This window comes from Phacochoerus africanus, chromosome 3 (genome assembly GCF_016906955.1).
Source record: "Phacochoerus africanus isolate WHEZ1 chromosome 3, ROS_Pafr_v1, whole genome shotgun sequence".
Taxonomy (NCBI): Eukaryota; Metazoa; Chordata; class Mammalia; order Artiodactyla; family Suidae; genus Phacochoerus; species Phacochoerus africanus.
Window position 1 is genome coordinate 66,951,285 of NC_062546.1, and position 14,221 is coordinate 66,965,505.

Genomic DNA, 14,221 nt, shown 5'->3' on the forward strand with positions numbered 1-14,221 from the left:
ATTACTATTTATTTCTCCTACTTCAAAAGCTATGACTAAGTTAGATCCTTAACACTGGAATCAATATTTGGGGAAAATGTATTCTCCATATTCCAATTTTTTTTTGTCTTTTGTTGTTGTTATTGTTGCTATTTCTTGGGCCACTCCCGCGGCATATGGAGGTTCCCAGGCTAGGGGTTGAATCAGAGCTGTAGCCACCAGCCTACGCCAGAGCCACAGCAACGCAGGATCCGAGCCGCGTCTGCAACCTACACCACAGCTCACGGCAACGCCGGATCGTTAACCCACTGAGCAAGGGCAGGGACCGAAGCCGCAACCTCATGGTTCCTAGTCGGATTCGTTAACCACTGCGCCACGACGGGAACTCCCCACATTCCAATTTGATAGTAGAAAGACATGAGATCCATTTGTAATTTGCTTACAGAGCATGTGACTTCATTTACCCTTGATTAAATTCTTCTAAATAATACGAATTCCATCTCTATTGTCTCACAATTTTAATTGTAAATTCCTGGATTTGGAGCCGTTCAAACTGAGTTAAATCACCAGGAGGGTCAAAAGGAAGACTTTGTTCTGGCACTGAGTAAACAAGCTGGGAAAGAGAAGGGGAACTATGTTTATTGCAGTGTAAATAAGTTATAGTAATAAGATTTGTCCCGTATTAAGCCCAAGTGCATTAAAATACCTTTGCAAAGTCAAGTGGTCACTCATGGGACATAAATTAACTCTCCTGGGACATTGGAGTATGAATTAGTGACTTGGAAGAGGCAATTAATCTCAAATGGATGAACACTTGGCTTTTAGATTGCTCTCTATTTATAGTTCCCTTAGAATCAAATGTAGATCAACATACTGTGTACTTTTATGCAAATAAGCTCCAAGCTCTACATTGATTCAGGACAATAATGTCTCCAGTGATTACTCCAATGATACTAAAAAAATCATTTTAGTATATTGGAAAAAACCTGAGAGTTGATCAAGGCATCTACAGTGGAGATACAATTGATATTAAAGTTGGGCCTATCGGAAAGCTTTATGGATTTTGTTTCGGAAGTTTTGTTTATAACAGTGAACATGGATTCCCTCCAAGAAAATTAAGTGTGTGTGGTGATAAAGTAGAAAAGGTATGATGTACTGGCCTGCTTCTCAAATTAATCCTGTTTTTCATTTTTAAATTTATTTTCACTGGCAAGTTAAAGATTCTGTAGAAGCTTAACATAGCTAGTTTTCTGACATTGAGTATTATGAAGGATATCTGAAAAGCACTGAGACTAATTAATTACATAAATTACATGTAAAAATCAATCTCATTACTTCACAGTCATTTCTGATAGCAGATCTCTCCTGTAGTTGATATGGATAGTTCGGTCCCAGTCAGCAGGAGGAGTCCAGGATTGGCAGCCCAGAATTGCCTTTAGCTGTTGGTCTTTCCACTGTACCACTCCATTTCATAGAGCATATATCTAGTGAACAAAACAACTTCTAAAAGCAAAATAGGTATATGTGAGGTATGTTTATCTAATTTTAAATATTACATTAATATGTATCCACAATATGAATATCTTAAATGGATAAGAATCCCTAATTTTGTCCCTGGGACTTCACTAACCCTTTATTTAACTATGCTTATAGATGTTTGAAATAACAGGCTTGCAGTGATAAATCTGGCCAATAGGTGTCACCATCCAATTACATAGAATTCCTCGAAGTTGGGACTTCCATTTTTGCAAGGAATTTGGGGCTTCTGATTTTTAAAGAAGAATATCCTACCTTATCAGCTATGCTAATTTAAAATTTAAACTATTCTATTTAGATGGATTCCTTACTTGGCTAATGACTTCATTACTTGGCCTTTTTTTTTTTTTTTTTTTCCTAATGCTATTACCCAGATGCTATTATTTGGTCTGCAAAACTAAGGTGTTATCTTTAAAATATAAATCGAATCTTCAGCATAAGTCAAACTGCTCGAATCCTGTCATGGCTCAGTGGTTAACGAATCTGACTAGGAACCATGAGGTTGCGGGTTCGATCCCTGGCCTCGCTCAGTGGGTTGAGGATCTGGCATTGCCATGAGCTGTGGTGTGGGTTGCAGATACTGCTCGGATCTGGCATTGCTGTGGCTCTGGCATAGGTGACAGCTACAGCTCTGATTAGACCCCTAGCCTGGGAACATCCATATGCCACGGGTGCAGCCCTAGAAATGACAGACAAAAAAAAAAAAAAACTGTTCAGTAGTTATAAACATCTTTTTTTTCATTTTTCAGGTTGTGAAACCTGTAAAGGTATCTGTTTGTCACAGTGCATTCCAGTTGCTTGAATCACAAAAGAAAGACTGGGAGAAGAACTCCTGACCACTAACACAACACGTAAAGAAAGCAATGAGACCTGGTGTGAGGTGTTCACATTATCCTCACCAGCAAGATAACCAAGAAATCCTGAAGTAGTCACTAAATGCTGTGTTAAACCAAAAGATCTAACATGGTCTCAGATTTCAAATAATTCCAGAACATTAACATTAACATGTTAAGCAATTATTTGATGCTTCTTGTCTCCACAAAGGAGACTATGTTTCTGAAATATTATGAAAGCAAAAAATTAACAAGACTAAACTATTAGGCCTTGGAAATGCAGTAATGTAGTTAGGGTTTTAGAGTCATTAAAAATACATGGAGTTCCCCTTGTGGCATAGCAGGTTAAGGACGGGCATTGTCACTGCAGTGGCTCAGGTCACTGCTGTGGTACTGGGTTGATCCCTGGCCCCACAACTCCCGCATGACATGAGCAAGGCCAAAAAATATATATATGTATGATACTGTGAAGTATAGGAAAAAGTATGAAGACAATGAATCTACTGAATTTTTTAGGTAATTATGTGGTATTTGGAACAGGGCATTTAAAATCCAAAATGTCTTTTGAATTATAAAAGAAAATTCACGGAGTTCCCGTCGTGGCGCAGTGGTTAACGAATCCGACTAGGAACCATGAGGTTGCGGGTTCGGTCCCTGCCCTTGCTCAGTGGGTTAACGATCCGGCGTTGCCGTGAGCTGTGGTGTAGGTTGCAGACGCGGCTCGGATCCTGCGTTGCTGTGGCTCTGGCGTAGGCCGGTGGCTACAGCTCCGATTCAACCCCTAGCCTGGGAACCTCCATGTGCCTCGGGAGCGGCCCAAGAAATAGCAAAAAGACAAAAAAAAAGTTTTTAAATAAATAAATAAATAAAAGAAAATTCAAAATTTATAACTATTTCAGTATTAAGAATTTATAATCTAGTTATTTTAAAAGTAAGGTATGTGAGAATAGACATATTCATTGAACTTTAAGGTCATGGTAAGTGGGTAACAGAACCTTGCACAAATAATATATAGCCTTATAGGTAAGAAAAGAAAAGGGCATACAAATATTGATGTGTTTGGGGGTATTTGAAACCATCTATCCCACCCTTTATTTTTTTAGGTGTGACAACTCAAATCTTTAGTCTTAAATGATTTGCCCAAGGTCAAATCAGAATCCAGATTACCTGGTTCTTTAGTCTTTGCAATTACTTCTGTAATTGACAATTCATAATAATTTGGCAGGTAGTTGTGAAGTTAATATTTCATTTTCTATGGAAAAATTATTCAAGTACAGTGTCAGCTTTCAATTTGCATGACATGATCATCTGTTTGTAATGCAGTCTTAATTAGGAACCTTCCCCATTCTCAAAGAGGAAACTATAACTTGCTCACAGCACTCCTGCTTTATTTGAGCAGCTCTGCTTCCTTTAGTATATTAGAGATGAGAGGAATGATAAGAAGTTCTGGCTATCAGTGGTGCTAGCAGTAGTTGAAAAAAGCTTTGATATAATAAAATACTGGGTTTTCTCAGTAAGGTTTACATTTTATAATCATACATCTATAGCTATAAGAAAGCACATTTATTGAAATTCCTTATTCAACAATGTTATGAATCTGAAACTCCTGTTTTTTCCATTGACTTTTTTTGAGCTGCAAGATTTCTTAGGAAATCTTAGGATTTCTTAGATTTCTTAGGAAATCTATAACTCTATAACTCATGTTATAGCAGAATGGACAAGGGAAATGGAGAGGGCTGTTAATTTGATCTTGAACAGTGATTTCAAGCATAAAGTTATACAAGAGACCTATATATCGAAATAGGATACAGAAAGCCCTTTGCTGGTTACCTCAGTCATTGCTTGCATCACTATATAAATATGGAAATAATTGAGTAGTTTTAAAATTTTATAATTCATTGAATATTTCTCAAACCCCCTACCTTTTCCTTGCTTAAAATCATCCCCTATATATGTGCACTTGGAATTAATAAAATTTGACTTTTTATTCTGATGCCCTTCATGTGTGCTCCAAGTTATAGAGCTTATGTCATGTCTAGAGTTTTTGAGGGACACAAGATTGGAGCTGACCCAAGAGTGCAGGTAGGATTTGAATAGTGATAAGAGGATATTCAGGCCCTAGGAATGTGGCGTGAAGGAGAGCACAGAGCATTGAGCGGACTGGTTTGTCTAAGCTTCCTTGACATACAAGAGAGAGAGATGAGGCTAGAAACATAGGTTGGGGCTGGATTGAAGGGATTTTCTTCCCAGAATGAGGAATTTGCACTATATGCTATAGCATTAAACATTGAATGTTTTTGAGTAGGAGAATAATTCTGTTAAATCATTGTTTAAAAAGATAGATCTTTTGGTGGTATAGAGCGTAAACTGTAGGCACAAAATTACCAGCAATAAAAAGACTACTTTTGTGATGGAGAAGACTAAATTAAGGTGGTGCCTATAGAAAATGGGATAAATATTCCAAAAGAAGGACTAACAGGAATTGGCAGCTAACTGCTCCCTTAGCCTTGCTCCCACATCCTGCCCACATCTAGTAATCCAAACAAAAGACTATAGTTTTCAGCCTGGATGATTGAGAAGAAAACTAATAACCACTAATATTGCCATGGTACTTGCTCTGTGCCCAGCACTTGACTAAGAGCCTTACATGCAATAATTCCTTTAATCTTCATAACAATCCGAAATAAGTGTTATTATTTCCACTGCATAGATGGGAAATGTGAAGCAAAGATGATGTATTTGTTCACACAGATAAGGAATAACATCTAATTGGAACACAAGAAGTCAGGCCCTGGAGTCTAATGCCTGTCCTGATGGTCTTGGTAATAAATACTTGTTTGTGCATATAGCTGGCCCTCTTACATTTAGATACATTGAAGCTGAAATTGTGGTAAATGTCCAAATGGGAATATCTAGCAGGTACTTGAATGTGGGAATCCAGAATTCACAGAATAGTCAGTATTAAAGATACAGAAATGAATAGTATGTGTACCTCACTCAACTTGAGTATTCAAAACATTCCATTACTGAATATGAGATTAGAATTTAACCCACTGACCTTCCATAGTCCAGGGGAGGGGATGCAGCTGTATGTGAGATCAAAACAAATATTTTTCAGCCCTATTGGAAAATAATGCTGACAGACTTCCTCACCAGAGCTCTGGGGAGTGATGCTTTGCTTATCTTTTATTCTCTCATGTAGTCTAATAATTTGATATTTGATCTTGTATTCATTTCTATTTGTTTCTAGGAAATCAGATGGCTTATATTTTCACACTCATTTTAAAAGTTCCAACCTGTTTTAGGCTTCTGAAATTCTTAGCATTACAACATACCATAAATTATCATTGAATTCAGATACATAGACAAAGAGCTTTATAGCATCATGGCTCTTAAAAAAAAATGGGCTTTGGAAGACACCTGGGTTTGGATCTTAGTTCTGCCACTTACAAGTTTTCCAACCCTGGACAAGTTACTTACTTTCACTGATAACACCCATCTAATGGACAGACTGTGTGGTTTAGGGGAAATGACATGTGCAAATCATTTGTTATCATTTTCTAGGGTAAAGGTTGGTAATTTTAGCTGCTATTATTATCTGATCTCTGTGTAAAAAATTTTATGATCATCTAAACAATAAAAATTAACCCCAAAATATATTTCCCTAAAAATGTAATACAAACCACTTCAAAAGGATGTGTGCTTGGCAAAATACTTCAGTACTTAATCTAACCACAACTTTGGAGAAGGAAAAATAATATCATCACAAACAATTCATAACATCCAAAGCAAACAAATGGGATACTCCCACTAGCTGTTAACACATAGATAGTGTGTAAACTTAGGTAATCATGGAATTCACTGCTTTAGATTTAATCAGTCATATGCTCAGAAACTTGGCATTTTAAATAATTTCCCTTTAGTTGAGTGGGCAGCACCTCAAAACCCAACACACAAAAAACTGAATCCAACAGAACTCCATCTCAAAAATTTAGAAAGACACATACACACACACACTGTGAGAAACATAGACATTTTAAAGTATCAATATTTATAGTGGCAGATGCTATTTGTTTGTAAAGCCAAGTTTTTAAACATTCTACCCTGGTACAAAAAAGTTTTCTACTCAGAGATTTTGCAAAGTTATTGTAAAGGTCAAACTGTTTGTTCACATCTATTGTGATGACTCTATTTATAAGTAGGGATTAGAATTAACAATTTTTCTGTATAGACATTAATCTGTTGAAATTTACATAAGTATCTTATTTAATATTCACAAAAACAGTATGGGGTAAGTGTGGGCATCTCCAATTCATGAGAAGGAAATTGAAACTCTTAAAAAAATAAAAAATATTTAAGGTCACAAAGCTTGTAAGTAAGGGACCAGGAACCCAAACTCAGGTCTTTCTCAGATGAATGTCCCAATTTTTCACACTGCGTTATTTTGTGAAAATCATTGGTCAGCCTTCTCACTTTTGGAAATATCTTTTGAATAGCTTACTAGAAGGAAGGGCTCTTGATTATAAGGGAGTGATTTATATATGATTTAAAGTGATTTGAGGAGTGATTTTTTTAGCTGCCTAGAAGTCATAAATGGAAAGGGTTCATAATACAAGATTACATGGCAGGGGTTCAGAGCACATTCTGCTGCCTTTGGGAAATAAAGTTCAAGAAGCCTTTGAGTTCTGGTATTAGGAGGGGAAAAGGAACAATTTTTTAAACTGATTAATAAAATTTAGATGAAATTAAAGTTCTTAAGATTGCAATCCCCAGCATGACTCGTGAATAAAACGGAATGTTTTTACTCATATATAATTCACATATTATTCAATATAAACACCTGCTTATGTGGTTAAATGAAGATTAAGAACATTGTAAATACCAGAGTTCCCGTCGTGGCTCAGTGGAAACAAATCCGACTAGGAACCATGAGGTTGCGGGTTCAATCCCTGGCCTCGCTCAGTGGGTTAAGGATCCAGCATTGCCGTGAGCTGTGCTGTAGGTCACAGATGTGGCTCGGATCTGGCATGGCTATGGCTGTGGCATAGGCTGGCAGCTACAGCTCTCATTGGACACCTGTCCTGGGAACCTCCACATGCCACGGGTGTGGCCCTAATAAGACAAAAAGACAAAAAAAAAAGATTATTGTAAATACCTTAACAAGAATTTTACTATTTATAAAATGATTGCATGAATTAATAGGAAACAAATATCCTAAAAGAAGCCTTAATATGTATAAATGGCTATGGTTACCCTCAATAAAAAGGATGACAGACATTTACACGCATGTGTCCACACATGTGCAAATGTGCACAGGTTTGTTTTATTCATGAAACTGTTTTAATCACATTACTTAATAATATTCTGATGCCTAAGGTTACTATAAGATTTAACTATTATAATTCTATTTTTTAATATCTTAGTTGGTATTCAAACTAGAAATATAAAGTTTGGAAGCAGTAGCCCTTTCGTTTTAAATTAGATATTGGCTGCTATATTGAGGATATATAATTTTAGGGGTTCTTAGTCTCTTTTCATGCCATGGGCCCTTTCCCAAAATAATATTTTTAAATACATCAAATATATGTTATTAAAAATCAATTATTCTAAAATACACTTATCAAAATATTTTTTAATTTGTGATGGACTGCATGTGCCTTTTATTAGTGCTTTAAATTAAAAGATGTAGCAGCAGCTCTAGCAGCTACTGTTATTTTGAATTAGTGATAACTATAAATAGAATTATGAGATATATGCAACAACTATTATCTGATAGGAAAAGATCTTTTCCTTTTTTTAACAATTACATCACTTTATTTTTTTCTTAATTTTTTTTATTACTCACATGAATTTATCACATCTGTAGTTGTATAATGATTATAACAATCTGATTTCACAGGATTTCCATCCCACAGCCCAAGCACATCCCCCCACCCCCCAAACTGTCTCCTCCAGAGACCATAAGTTTTTCAATGTCTGTGAGTCAGCATCTGTTCTGCAAAGAAGTTCAGTCTGTCCTTTTTTCAGATTCCACATGTCAGTGAAAGCATTTGATGTTGGTGTCTCATTGTATGGCTGACTTCACTTAGCATGATAGTTTCTAGGTCCATCCATGTTGCTAAAAATGCCAGTATTCCGTTCTTTTTAATGGCTGAGTAATATTCCATTGTGTATATGTACCACATCTTCTTGATCCACTGCTCTGTCGATGGACATTTAGGTTGTTTCCATGTCTTGGCTATTGTAAACAGTGCTGCAATGAACATTGGAGTACATGTGTCTTTGCAAGTCATGGTTTTCTCTGGGTAGATGCCCAGGAGTGGGATTGCTGGGTCAAATGGTAGTTCTATGTTCAGTTTTCTGAGGAATCTCCATACTGCTTTCCACAGTGGTTGCACCAATTTACAATCTCACCAACAGTATACTAGTGTTCCTTTTTCTCCACACCCTCTCCAGCACTTATTGTTTGCAGACTTTTTGATGATGGCCATTCTGGCTGGTGTAAGGTGGTACCTCAGAGAGGTTTTGATTTGCATTTCTCTAATAATGAGTGATGTTGAACATCTTTTCATGTCTTTCTCGGCCATCTGTATGTCTTCTTTGGAGAACTGTCTGTTTAGATCTTCTGCCCATTTTTTGATGGGGTTGTATCTTTTTTTGGTATGGAGCTGCAGAAGGTGTTTATAAATATTGGAGATTAATCCCTTGTCAGTCGATACACTTGCAAAGATTTTCTCCCAATGTGTGAGTTGTCTTTTTGTGTTGTTTAGGGTTTCCTTTGCTGTGCAGAAACTTTGAAGTTTGAGTAGGTCCCATTTGTTTATTTTTATTTTTGTTGTCAATACTCTGAGAGGTGGATCTGAGAAGATGTTTTTGTCATTTATGTCAGAGAGTGTTTGGCCTATGTTTTCCTCTAGGAGTTTTATAGTGTCTGGTCTTATATCTAAGTCTTTAATCCATTTTGAGTTTATTTTTGTGTATGGTGTTAGGGAGTGTTCTAATTTCATTCTATTCCACGTGGCTGTCCAGTTTTCCCAGCACCAATTATTGAACAAGCTGTCCTTTCTCCATTGTATATTCTTGCCTCCTTTGTCATAGATGAGTTGGCTGTAGGTGCGTGGGTTGAATTCTGGGCTTTCTATCCTGTTCCACTGATCTATATTTCTGTCATTGTGCCAGTACCATATAATTTTGATGACTGTTGCTTTGTAGTATAGTCTGAAGTCAGGGACCCTGATTCCTCCAGTTCCATTTTTCCTTTTCAGGATGTCTTTGGCTATTCTGGGTCTTTTGTGCTTCCAAACAAACTTTAAAATATTTTGTTCAAGTTCTGTGAAAAATGTCCTTGGTAATTTGATAGGGATTGCATTGAATCTGTAGATTGCCTTAGGTAGTATAGTCATTTTGATAATATTGACTCTTCCAATCCACCAGTATGGTATATCTTTCCATCTATTTGTATCATCTTTGATTTCTTTCATAAGTGTCTTATAATTTTCAGAGTACAAGTCTATTGTCTCTTTAGGTAGGTTTACTCCTAGGTATTTTATTCTTTTGGATGCGATGGTAAACAGGATGGCTTCCCTAATTTCTTTTTCTGCTCTTTCATTGTTAGTGTATAGAAATGCCATTGATTTCTGTGTATTAATTTTTTATCCTGCGACTTTGCCAAATTCATGGATGAGCTCTAACAGTTTTCTGGTAGAGTCTTTAGGATTCTCTAGGCATAATATCGTGTCATCTACAAATAGGGATAGTTTTACTTCTTCCTTTCCAATTTGGATTCCTTTTATTTCTTTTTTTACTTCTCTGCTTGCTGTGGCTAGGACTTCCAGAACTATGTTGAAGAGTAGTGGCAAGAGCGGACATCCTTGTCTTATTCCTGATCTCAGCGGGAATTCTTTCAGCTTTTCACCATTGAGAATGATGTTCACTGTGGGTTTGTCACATATGGCCTTTATCATGTTGAGGTAGGTTCCCGTTATGCCCACTTTCTGAAGGGTTTTTATCATAAGTGGGAATTGGATCTTGTCAAAGGCTTTTTCTGCATCTATTGAGAGGATCATATGGTTTTTATTTTTCAGTTTGTTAATGTGGTGTGTCACACTGATGGATTTGTGGATGTTGAAGAACCGTTGCATCCCTGGGATAAATCCCACTTGTTCATGATGTACAATCCTTTTAATGTATTGTTGGATGTGGTGTGCTAGTATTTTGTTGAGGATTTTTGCATCGATGTTCATCAGTGAAATTGGCCTGTAGTTTCCTCTTTTTGTGGTATCTTTGTCTGGTTTTGGCATCAGGGTGATGGTGGCCTCATAAAATGAGTTTGGGAGTATCCCTTCCTCTGTGATTTTTTTGAAATAGTTTCAGAAGGATAGGTGTTAACTCTTCTCTAAATGTTGGATAGAATTTGCCTTTGAAGCCATCTGGTCCTGGACTTTTGTTTGTTGGAAGTTTTTTAATCACAGTTTCAACTTCAGTACTTGTGACTGGTCCATTCATCTTTTCTATTTCATCTTGGTTTAGTCTTGGAAGATTGCACTTTTCTAAGAAATTGTCCATTTCCTCTAGGTTTTTCATTTTATTGGCGTATAGTTACATATAGTAGTCCCTTATGGTCCTTTGTATTTCTGTGATGTCCGTTGTTACTTCTCCTTTTTCATTTCTAATTTTATTGATTTGAGTTCTCTCTCTTTTTTTCTTGATTAGTCTGGCTAAGGGTTTGTCCATTTTGTTGAACTTTTCAAAGAACCAGCTTTTCGTTTCATTGATCTTTTCTATGGTTTTCTTTGTTTCTATTTCCTTGATTTCTGCTCTCATCTTTATGATTTCTTTCCTTCTACTAATTTCAGGCCTTGTCTGTTCTTCTCTCTCAAGCTGCTTTAGATGTAAAGTTAGCTTGTTTATTTGAGCTTTTTCTTGTTTCCTGAAGTGGGCTTGTCTTGCTATAAACTTTCCTCTTAGAATGGCTTTTGCTGCATCCCATAGGTTTTGGAGTATTGTATCTTTGTTGTCATTTGCTGCTAGGTATTTTTTAATTTCCTCTTTGACTTCTTCAGTGATCCATTGGTTGTTTAGTAGCATGTTGTTGAGTCTCCACGTGTTTGTGTTTTTACAGTTTTTTCCTTGTTGTTGATGTCCAGTCATATAGCATTGTGGTCAGAAAAGATGCTTGATATGATTTCAATTTTCTTAACGTTACCAAGGTTGGATTTGTAGCCCAGGATATGATCAATCTTAGAGAATGTTCCATGTGCAGTTGAGAAGAGTGTGTATTCTGTTGCTTTTGGATGAAATGTCCTATAAATATCTATTATGTCCATCTGGTTTAATGCGTCATTCAGGGCCTGTGTTTCCTTATTGATTTTCTGTCTGGTTGATCTGTCCATTGCTGTAAGTGGGGTGTTAAAGTCCCCCACTGTTATTGTGTTATTGTTGATTTGTCCTTTTAAGGTTGTTAGCAGTTGCCTTATATATTGTGGTGAACCTGTGTTGGGTGCATAGATATTTTAAATTTTTATATCATCTTCTTGGGTTGATCCTTTGATCATTATGTAATGTCCTTCTTTGTCCCTTAAAAAATTCTTCATTTTAAAGTCTATTTTGTCTGATATGAGTATTGCTACTCCAGCTTTCTTTTGATCCCCATTTGCATGAAATATTTTCTTCCATCCTCTCACTTTCAATTTGTCTGTGTTCCTAGAAGTGAAGTGAGTCTCTTGAAGACAGCATATATATAGATCTTGTTTTTGTATCCATTCAGCCAGTCTGTGTCTTTTGGTTGGGGCATTTATTCCATTAACATTTAAGGTAATTATTGATATGTATGTTCTTATTGCCATTTTATTAATTGCTTTGGATTTTTTTTGTTGCTTTTTTTCTTTCCTTCTTCTCTTGTTCTTTTCTGCCTATAGAAGTTGCTTTAGTATTTGTTGTAAGGCTGGTTTAGTGTTGCTGAATTCTCTCAACTTTTGCTTATCTGTGAAGGTTTTGATTTCTCCTTCAAATCTGAATGAGAGCCTTGTTGGGTAGAGTAATCTTGGTTGGAGCTTTTTTCCTTTCATCACGTTAAGTATATCATTCCACTCCCTTCTGGCCTGCAGAGTTTCTGTTGAAAAATCTGAAAAAAAAAAAAATCTGCCTATAACCTTATTGGGGTTCCCTTGTATGGTATTTGTTTCTTTTCCCTAGCTGCTTTCAGGATTTGCCCTTTGTCTTTAATTTTGGTCAGTTTGATTAATATGACTCAGGGTGTTCCTCCTTGGGTTTATTTTATATGGTACTCATCATGCTTCCTGGATTTGAGTGAGTGGTTCCTTCCCCATGTTAGGGAAGTTTTCAGCTATTATCTCTTGGAATATTTTTTTTTGTCTCCTTCTCTCTCTCTTCTTTTTCTGGCACCCCTATAATATGGATGTTGGTGCGTTTAACATTGTCCCAGAGTTCTCTGAGACTCTCTTCAATTGTTTTCAATCTTTTTTCTCTTTTCTGTTCCACATCCGTAATTTCCACTAATCTGTCCTCCACCTCACTTATTCGTTCTTCTGCCTCCTGTATTCTGCTGTTGTCTCCTTCTAGAGAATTTTTTATTTCACTTGTTGTATTTTTCATCTCTTCTTGTTTAAGTTGTATATCTTGTATCTCTTTGGTCAGTGTTTCCTGTAAGTTATCCATCTTTGCCTCTAGTTTATTTCCAATGTCTTGCATCGTCTTCAGCATCACATTCTAAAGTCTTTTTCCTGGAGGCTAAGAATCTCCTCATCACTTAGCTGTTTTTCTGGGATTTTTCCTTTCTCCCTCATCTGACTTATACTTCTCTGTCTTTTCATTTTTATAGGTTTTTGGTGTGGTGACCTTTTTATAGATAGTAGAGTTGTAGCCTCTCTTACTTCTGGTGTCTGCCCGCCTGTGGCTGAAGTCAGTATGGGGGGCTTGATGTAGGCTCCCTGATGGGAGGGGCTGATGCCTACATACTGTAGGTGGAGCTGATTCTAATCCCTCTGATGGTGGGCTTAGTCTCTGGCCGGTATTAGAGGCAGCTGTGTGCCTGAGGGGTGGGGCTGTGATCCCACCTGGATTGTTGTTTGCCCTGGGGCTTCTCAGCAGCTGACTGACAGGTAGGGCCAGATTTTCCCAAAATGGCCACCCCCAGAGAAAGGCACTGCTGCTGAATATTCCCCAGAGCTTTGCTTTCAATGTCCTTCCCTCAAAACAAGCCACATTGACCCCTGTTTTCTTAGGATGTCCTCCAAGGACTGCAGTCAGGTTTGACCCAGATTCCCATGGAGGCTTTGCTTTGCTCTGGGACTCAGTTGACGTGAAAGTCTGTGTGCACCTTTTAAGAATGGGGTCTCTGTTTCCCCCAGTCCTGTAGAGTTCCTGCACACAAGCCCCACTGGCCTTCAGTGCCAGATGCTCCGGGGCTCTTTCTCCCCATGCCAGATCCCCACATGTGAGAATTTGATGTGTGACTCAGAACTCTCACTCCTGTAGGTGAGTCTCTGTGAACCAGTTAGTTTTCAGTCTGTGGGGCTTCCCACCCAGGAGGTATGGGGTTGTTTATATCGTGAAATCACCCCTCCTACCTCTTGATGTGTGCTCCTCTTTTTCTTCTGGAGTAAGATATCTTTTTGAAGGTTTCTGGTCCATTTGGGTGAAGAGTGCTCAGTCTTTAGTTGTGAATTTTGTTGTTTTTAGGAGAGAAGTTGAGCTCCAGTCCTTTTATTCCGCCATCTTCAACCACCATCACTTTAAACATTGGTGAAAGATCTGTGTTTTCTATTGGTAACAAGTCAGGGGAACTGCTCATAACAATTAATTCATAATGAAAAGAAATGATAAAATTCATTGAGTATTAATGAAAATAAAAA